This window comes from Protopterus annectens, chromosome 11.part0 (assembly GCF_019279795.1).
Source record: "Protopterus annectens isolate FY-2018-M chromosome 11.part0, PAN1.0, whole genome shotgun sequence".
Classification (NCBI taxonomy): Eukaryota; Metazoa; Chordata; order Ceratodontiformes; family Protopteridae; genus Protopterus; species Protopterus annectens.
The window spans coordinates 74,515,167-74,523,660 of NC_056745.1; positions in this window are offsets into that span (position 1 = coordinate 74,515,167).

Genomic DNA, 8,494 nt, shown 5'->3' on the forward strand with positions numbered 1-8,494 from the left:
TTGCAGTCTGCCCAGGACCTCCCTAACATGATGAAGGTGCTCATGCCAGGAATGGCTGTAAATGGCAATATCATCCAGGTAAGCAAGGACATAATCTCCTGCTAGGATACGATCTACCAGCTTCTGCAATGTCGCTGGGGCATTTTTCATCTTAAAGGCATCTTTGTGAACTCGTGCAGTCTGAAAGGAGTCACAAAGGCAGACTTCTCTCCAGCTGTAGGAGTCAGGGGCACCTGTCAGTAGCCCTTGGTCAGATCAGTAGTGGTCAGATACTTAGCCCCACCCAGCTGCTCTAAGGCTTCATCTGTCCTAGGCATGGGATAAGCATCTGACTCTGTAACTATTCAGCTTCCTGTATTCCACACAGAACCTGGTGCTGCCATCTTTCTTTGGTACTACCAGCACTGGGGAGGCCCAGGGACTGCTGGACTCTTGGATTACCCCCAATTTCAATATTTATTGTATCTCCTCCCACAGAGTCTGTCTGTCTGACTCACTCAGGTACCCTGTAAAAGGCCTGCTTAATAGGCCTTTTGGTTCCTGTATCCACATGGTGCTGCACCAGGTGAGTGCACCCAGGTGTCTCAGTAACATGCCCCCAAACTCCTGTAACACTGTTCAGAAACTTGGGTAGGGATAGCCACTGGGACATTGCCACCCCTTCCACTGAAGTGTCAGTGCAAGCCTCACTAAGGTGATCAGTCACCAGATCCCACTCAAACTCCTCCTGCCATTCACTGCAAATACTCAGCACCAGGGCCTCCCTATCATGGTAAGGTTTCATCATGTTAACATGGTACAATGTGTGCCCCTGCCTCCTGCCTAGCAGTTCTACCATGTAGTTAACATCACTGATATTCCTTACCACTTTGAAGGGTCATTCTAAGCTGCCTGCAGCTTATTGTATCTGACAGGAGTGAGAACCATCACCTGCTGTCCCACAGCATACACTTGGGCTCGAGTATTCCTGTCATACCAGACCTTTTTTCTGCTGTTGGGCTCCTGCCAGGTTCTCCTGGGCCAAGCCCATGAGCTCCCTAACTTTTGTCCAGAGGTTTAGGACACATGCCACAACAGACTCCTTGTGGGATCACATTCGCACTCCCACTCATCACTAATCAAATCTAAAGGCCCCCTCATGCTATGTCCATACAGCAACTCAAAGGGTGAAAAACTTATGGATTCCTGGGGTACCTCTCTGTAAGTAAACAGCAGATGGGGAAAATATTTGTCCCTCTCTCTCTTAAACTGGTCTGCAAATGCCCATAGCATGGTCTTTAGTGTAGAGTTTAACCTCTCCATAAAACTATTAGTCTGGGGATGTTAGGGAGTGGTCTTAAGGTGCTTCACCGTACAGCACTTCCACAGCAAACCAGCAAGTCTGACATGAAATTGGCACCTCTGCCAGGCAGTATTTCTCTGGATAAACCTACCCTGCTGAAAATCTCTAACAAAATATTTACCACCTTCTCTACCTCATTGGAGGACAGAGCCACTGCCTCAGGGTATCCAGTAGCATAATCTACTAACACCAGGATATATTTCTTCTCTGTGGAACTTGGGGTACTCAGAGGTCCCAGAATATCCATAGCTAGCATATGAAATCCTCAGTCACAGGCAAAGGCATCAAAGGAGCCTTGACCTTGTCTCCTGCCTTGCCTACTTTTTGGCACTGCTCACAGGTCCTGCAGTACCCTGTTACATCCCTTACAATCCCAGCCCAGTAAAAGTTCTGCATAATACATCTTGTGGTATGCTTTATGTCCATATGACCTGCAAAAGGAATGTCATGGGCTATGGCTAGAAGTGCCAGATGGTAGGCTCTAGGCACTATGAACTGCTGTATTACCTCACCCTGTAGCCCTCCATCTGGGGTCCACTCTATACAGTAACCGTTTTTGTTCCATTATACATATTCCCTCTTTCCTTAAGAATCAGATGCCTCCTTAGCTACCTCCCTCAAGCCTTGTAATGTAGAGTCTAAGAGGTGAGCCTGTCTCAGCTCTACTTTTGTGACTCTTCCCAGCTCCCATTCCACAGGACGTCTGATATCCTCTGACAGCAGTGTCTCACTGTCGCTTGGGTACTACCACTCATCTCTGCCTTTGCAGTCACTCTGCCCAAGGGAACATCAGTACCTACCAGCAGTTGTGGCTCACCTTCAGGCTCACTGCTACAGGGTAGCTCGCTCCCTGAAATTGCCACCTCACCAGCCCTGGCTTCAGGTGTGGTGTCTATCTGGGTTTCCCATAGGCTACCAGACCTACATGCCTGTTTCCAAGCCTGACTACACATACCTCCATGCACACAAGGTACTGCATTATCAAAATGATTCCTTATGAGGACATCTGCAGGGATATCCTCAAACACACCTACTTGATTGTTCCTTTTCCACCCTCCCAGTTAAAGTGAACCCTGGACAAAGGCATTTGTAATGGGGTCCCTCCTAAAGCTCCGAACAGAGTGGACTACATAAGCAAGTACTGCACCTCTTTAATCACTGCAGGCTTCACAATGGTTATGTCAGAGGGTGTGTCTCTCTCAGCAATAACCTATTTTCCATCCAACGAACCTCTGGTGATAGTTTGGTACACCTGTTGTCTACAGACAACTTACCACTGACATACTGTTATTCTCACTTGTTGGGTTCCACCTTTCGTTCCCCACCTTGCCTCCATGGACATCTATATGATACATGGCCGCAATGCTTACATTTAAAATATTTAACCATTGATCCTGGCTGTGTACCTGAACTAGTGGCTTCCCCTGTTACTGGTGGACTCTGTTGGGGTGGTTTAGGCTGCCCATCATGGGTTCCCTTATATTCATGTGCAGCACTGGGTATCCCCTTCATGTGCAGTGATGCCTTGCTTGCTAAGTAGAAATCCCCTTTTTTTCCCAGCTCATCTGCAGAGTTACATTCTCAGTCAGCCAACCAGATTCTCATGTCTGCAGTCAAAGAGCTAAGGGCTTGTTCCCTCACCAAAAGGTCTGCCATCCCATCAAAAGTGGTGATCTGACAACTACTCACCCACCAATAAAAATAAGTGCTTAACTCAGCAATATAATCACACACACTTTCATCTGCCTTGCATCTATGCTTACAAAACTTTTTTCTGTAAGCTCCAGATGTTAACGTAAACCATTCAAGTAAACAACATTTTACTTTTTCATAATTTAAACAATGAATATCAGACAATTTAGCAACATCAGTTACAGCTTTACCATGGAGTAAGGGGGTCAGAAACTGTACCCAGAGCCCTTGGTCAACATTATACTGTTTACATATCCTTTCAAATATATGAATAAAACTATCAAAATTATCACCCTCTGTAAATTGTGCAAGAAATTTACTGACCTTTATTGCATCTGGGGTTTGGTTATTCCTTTCCCCATGACCTCCATGACCCTGGTGAAGAGTCAGCATCTCCCTCTCATGTTGACGCTGCTTCTCATTTTCTTCAGCCTCCAAACACCACAGTCTCTCTGCTGATTCTAGTTTCAAATGTTTGGCCTCCAGTTCAAGTCTTTTTAACTCCAGATGGATTTTTAAGTCCTCTGAGGAAATGGTGAACTGTCCTGTTTCTGAGGGTTGTACATCCCCATCACCAAACTGGTTGTCCTCCGGGTTGCTGGTCTGAGCTGTTACTAAGGCTGAAATCATTTCCTCTTTAATCAGGTTGGCGTAGACCAGTCCTTTGGCTTCACACACCTTGGCCAATGGGTTCTTTGTCAGCTTGCCATAATCCTCTGCTGGCATCTTTGCCTGCTTTCCCTGACTAAACTAAATTAACAAATAAATAAATAAATAAATAGAACTGTTGTGAAATGAAAACCTGAATGTCTACCTTGTGGCTGCTTGAGAGTGCACCCACCTTCAGTGACAACTGCTTACAGGCTACATAAGTTCAATTAATATCCACACCACTGCTCAACAATATGTGATGTCCCTACTTTGGGCCAGTAATCAAGGAGCCTGAATCCTCATCACTGACACTGTAGAAGGATGTTCACTTGGAACAAAAATGGATACAATCAATATTTCCAAATGCAGATATCTGTGCATCAAGCACAGGTTCCCTTAAGAGCACACAGGTAACACACTCAGCCTGGGGTCTAGGTTTCTCTATCTTTCTTCCTCCAGGTCCCCATTAAGACTCCCCACTGACACAACTGTAGGGCTAAGTCCTTGGCCATGTGTCCCAGCCAAGTTGTCCAGCACCCTTTCTGTGAAACTAGTGCTTTGTGTCCTTCTCCAAGTAGCTGACACACACACTCTTCGAGATTTAATTTTCACACACACACACACACACACACACACACACACACACACACACACACACACACACACACACACACACACACACACACACACACACACACACAGACCTGGGAATGGCTGGCACAGATTACCCACTTTACCAACTTTGCCCAGACTTTGAGTTAGATTCACTGCCACCAGTCAGTTACTATAAGGCTCAGTTGTACTGAGTGAAATTAATATTAATACAAATGGTAATATTGACCAAACAGGCTTTCAGAACTGGCCACAGTTATCACAAAATAAATATATGCAAATGCTCTCAAATTTTAAATATTTTCTAAAAAGGACCAGCCACAATGAAAAGTTTAAATATCTATAATAATAAATAATAAAAGAACATGAAAATGCTAAATATCTATTTACAGTAAACACCAGAGTTTCAGACACACAAAATATTAAAAACAACACAGGTGGACAGGTTCACACTGTTACAGAAAAGCAATACTTAACTAATCTCACCATGTTTTCCTCACTAATCTAAAGAATACTATTTCCTGGTCCTCTTACTAGAGCAAGGCAAGATGAAGTAAGTGAGGGTCCCTTCTATGTCAGGTTTCCAAAACAGAGTGCCAAATCTGACTGACAGACTTCTCAATATAATATCTAAATAATCACATCTGTTCATTTGACTCTGTTTCACACACTATCACCAACACTAGAAACTGCCAGAAGTTTAGCCCTATATGTCAATAATACACAGACAGAGAACCTTAGTAAGATCTGCTGCAGCTCCTGGAAGTCATAAAACAATTTTAAAACTTCTACTTCTCCTACAGAGCTACTAAACCAGGCTTCTCACAGGTTCCCTATTAGAAGACCGAAAAAGCATTCTTTCGAATGTGTCTTGGTCGAACTCAAAAGCCTGAAATGGCAAAATATCGAAGCGACTTTTAAGCAAATTTTTTCCCTGGGAAAGAATTTGCTTGGTCGCTTCGTTACTTTGCTGTTTTCGGCACTGTAGTGCGGTCTCAGAGTTGGTATATTTAAGTAGGAGGGTGTGGGGGCGAAGCCCCCCCCCCACTTAATGTAATGTATTATTTTTTTTGTTGGAACAGCGATTTTTTTTCCCCTTGGAAAAAAATCACTGTTCTGACAGTTTGAAATTCTAAGCTTTCACTTACATAGGGTTAATTAATCACCGTTCACTTTTTTAAGCGTTCGGTGATCTAATATAGACCCTTCTCACAGACATTTCATCTCTAGCTGCAATCAGAACTGTGAGATACAAACCTTATGGCCTAATTTAATGTCAGCTATTTTCCAAAGTTGGCTGGGACTGAACTTAACCTCTTCTCTTCCAGTATCCTCTGAACAGTTACAATAATGCATGTACATTTCTTTTCTTTCAAGCAGGGCACACTACTACTACATTTTTAACACAAACAGCTTTTCAAATACATTTCCAACACAAGCATCTGTACAAATCAGTTTGATATTAAAATAACACATAATTCTTTACACAATTCCAGCTAACTGTGCTGGCATATGTTACACATCCACTGCTCTACTTCTCTTGGCATAGCTGGCAGTACCTCCTATCGTCACACAGGTGTATTATGAAAGACATGTTGGACAAACCATGTTATTGCTGATGGAAACATGACTTATGGAAACAATTTTGAATCAAGAAGCTTTAGTTTATGACATAGAATAGGTGGGAAGAGGTGGACATTTTGTGGCAGGAATGCACATACCACCATGTTAAGAGATTAGTTTGTGGTTCATTTCTGCACATACTTGTGTTAAGTTACTCTTCAGTTTATCATCAAAATTATTCATGAAAGATCTGTACCAGACAATGCCTCCCAATAAGGAGCAGCCACATTAATACAGCAACAGGATAACGAAATGTTAATAAAATGTGTATCCAACACTTACACACAAAGATTTCATACAAAACATTGAAGAGCACATTGGCATACACCTGGATATGAACCTTGACGGTATTCCAAACAAAGAATCTACAGACCTGAGCAGTAGCTAACACTGCATAGGAACTCCTACATCAAATCTGTAATCAGATTGAAGCAAAAGGGAATGCATGTATTAATCTTCATTGCATTCATGACAACTTTAAAATCCCATGACGTACTTTACATTCAGTGGCACAATAAATATGAAACAGTAAAAAGTGATGATACACTAGTGGTAACAGATACAAACATGGAGACAGGATAGAGACACATAAAGAATGCTGTTTGTTTCTGGGCCATTGCTTAACATTTTTGTAGCAACTTACTGTTATGTTTTTCCTGATACGTAATCTGTCATGTTATGTACAGCGAAGTGTTTCAAATATACAGCCAGCTGGAGTCGAAAGGTAGATATATGACTGAGGCATATCCAAGACAATGGTGGGTTACTAACATATGTAGACAGCACTAACAAACATAACAGTAATATAAATACATTAAGTATGACGTTCACATATTATTAGATTCAAACCCTTGTCACTATGCCAAAAGCATTTCACAGACAATTGAATTATGTCAACACACCACACAGGAAATGTGACTTCACAGCCATAATTGTGCCGGTTTGGAGGTACAGTCACAAAATAATGAAGCAAGGGAAAAATGGAGGCATCAAGTTCATCATGGTAATGACAATTTTAAAATGACAAAAGATGTACATTACAGCCAGAAGCGTACTAAATAATCTAATGTTGACAATTACTAACGATATTTGAAACTGGAACATTCTACAAGGTGTATATTCAACTCTTCAGCCTGTTCAAGAGCTAAGTACAGTAACACAAATGGCACCAAAGTAATGCAACTGAAAGTAAAAACTCTCTCAAAATTTTACCAGTAGTTGTATACTTCCATTTCTCTTAAGGTATAGGTGCTGCTTGGTGCAAAGCATTGCGCGACTGCTGAGGAGACAGAGTGATGACACAGAAGAGGGAAGGGAAATAGGGGGGGAGAGGCAGAAAACAAGTAGATCATGATAGAAGTATGGCATTGGTGGCTCAGAACAATATGTAGGCAACAGCTACACATAAAATAGTGTTCTAAAAACAATCAATAACAGTTTGCAAATGTCTGGATTAGAACCCTTGAAAGTATGCAAAAATCAGTCTATAGATCTGAGCATTATCTCAGCACACCACAAAGGAACTCCTACTATACAATGTTTAAATGACACAATTGAAGGGACAATGCCAAGTCACTGAAGCAGAAGGGTTGAAAAGAGAGTGAAACAGAGAAATAGTGAAAGTATTGTTTATGGTACATTAAGGACCATGTTTATGGTGTGTTACTCTCAGGTGTTTCCTCATTATTACCCTGTCATGCTCTGTACAATGAAATGTTTGCTATAGGGAGCAAGAACAGGTAGGAAGAGTCGAACAAGATTAAGATGTAAGTAGGATAAGAGGTGTTAGTCTCTCTTTTGAGGATGGAATGTTTTTGAAAATGCTTTCTTGCAGTACTATATAAATAAAATGTTGCAATTGGAGATGAATACAGATATTTGCAGTTACACACATGATGTTGTTTGTCTTTTCAGCTTTTCCCAGTTTGGGGTCACCACAGCGGAACTCTGGTCTGCTAATGATTGGCAGTAGATTTTTATGGTGCTGAGTTGCCAGCCTGACACCCAACCTTCAGCAAAGACACACCCATTCATACATGTCTTTCAGAGGCCACTCGACCACAGGGAGGACATACAGACTCCACACAGAAGGCACTCCAGCTGAGAATTGAACAGGAGAACCTCTTGCTGTGAGGCAACAATGTTACCGCTGTACCACCACAGCTTACTCAGTAAGAATCTAAAATGTCATGAAATAATTTGACATACACCTGTAATTGAATCCATGACACTATGGAAAAATATTGATCTACAGACAGGATAATCATCTCAACACACTACATAGAAATTTGTAGTTCATTACTTCCAGGAGCTTAAGCACTGTTAAGAGTAACTGTTTCAAAGCAGTGTCTTTACTTTGTATTCCCATAACGCAGCTAATTTAAGCACATTTGTAAAAAGTGAACTGTGCTAATGTAGCTGAAATTAAAATCTTCATTTTTACCATAGGATATTAAATGTAATTCACTGTCACTCAGCACTGGTGAACAATCCCAACCTCCCTGGAAATACTGAGGACAAACAGTGAAGGCCTTTCAATGTGCCATTTCTAGTATGTGTGTGTTGTGTATGATT